At 35.9% G+C, this 1,052-nt stretch overlaps 1 protein-coding gene across 1 annotated transcript in view; it reads left to right on the top strand.

Moving 5' to 3' along the window:
• The window catches only part of LOC106873889 (protein-glucosylgalactosylhydroxylysine glucosidase), a 19,553-nt gene that overhangs the window by 17,147 nt on the left and 1,354 nt on the right, over positions 1 to 1,052 (top strand). The gene's annotated exons all lie outside the window — the stretch shown is intronic.

Raw genomic sequence — 1,052 nt, 5'->3', positions numbered from 1 at the left:
ATTTTGGAGGTTTTTTACTGCCTATTCAAGAAAAAAAAAAGATTTAGGACTTACTTCGGGTCACCACTGTTATGAAGATGAACACTGATATCTATTGAGATTTATGATAAACAAAATATCTGTTCTTTTCGTACACAAAGAAAACTACTGTCGTTATTACGAACAACAAAACATCGAGAGAGTTTGAATGTTATTGTTCTTAGCATGTGATTAGTTGGTGCTGGTGTTGCTGTTGGCGTTCGTCATTGTTTAATTGCTGTCTGCGTTTGTTCACCGTCTGTCTGCTGTCTCTCAATGCTCTCTATCTAAGTAGCTAAGGTGCACCGAATTTATAGTGATGGTTTGGCTCAAAACGAAGCGTGCCAAAAGATGGAATTATTGTTGGAGTCAGCTCTAAGTGACGTTGTGATTGGTTAGAATGTTTAATTACGTGGCTAACATTCTAGCAAATCGCACCATCGGGTATAGTAACTTAACTGCCGAATATTCTTCGCTACATCCTCTTTCATGGTATGTTCTTTCACAAACACCCTGCTCTTCTAGCAAAAAAAAAATCAGATTATTTTTTATTAAACAGAAGCTGATTTTGTGCAGTGATTAACAATGCCATCCAATATGCAACACTTTTTAAAGATATTTGTGTGGACTAAGGTCCCTTGTATTAAATTTTGATGAGAATTACTAAATAATGTGAAGACGTAAACAACAAAATTACAATGGACCGTGGTACATCACCAATCATCTCTTTACTCACGGTTAACACAATGAGTGACTCGTATCCAAATATTTCTTTCTTTTCTGTTTTACCTTCTTCATTTGCTTTAGTTATTGGACGACAGCCATGCCGAGGCGCCGCATTGAAAGGTCTTAATCGAACAATTTGACCCAAATACTTATGTTTTGTTTTGTTTTTATTTTGTTTTTGTTTTGTTTTTTTTTAAGAATTGTACTTGTTTTATCGGTCTCTTTCACTGAACTGCCACGTTACGGAGATATAAACAAACCAACACTGACTATCAAGCAGTGAGGAGGTGACAAACACAGACTCATAG

The sequence above is a fragment of the Octopus bimaculoides genome, chromosome 11, assembly GCF_001194135.2.
Source record: "Octopus bimaculoides isolate UCB-OBI-ISO-001 chromosome 11, ASM119413v2, whole genome shotgun sequence".
NCBI classification, from domain to species: domain Eukaryota; kingdom Metazoa; phylum Mollusca; class Cephalopoda; order Octopoda; family Octopodidae; genus Octopus; species Octopus bimaculoides.
Note: the sequence above shows the minus strand (reverse complement) of the source record. Positions and strands in the feature narration are given on the sequence as shown.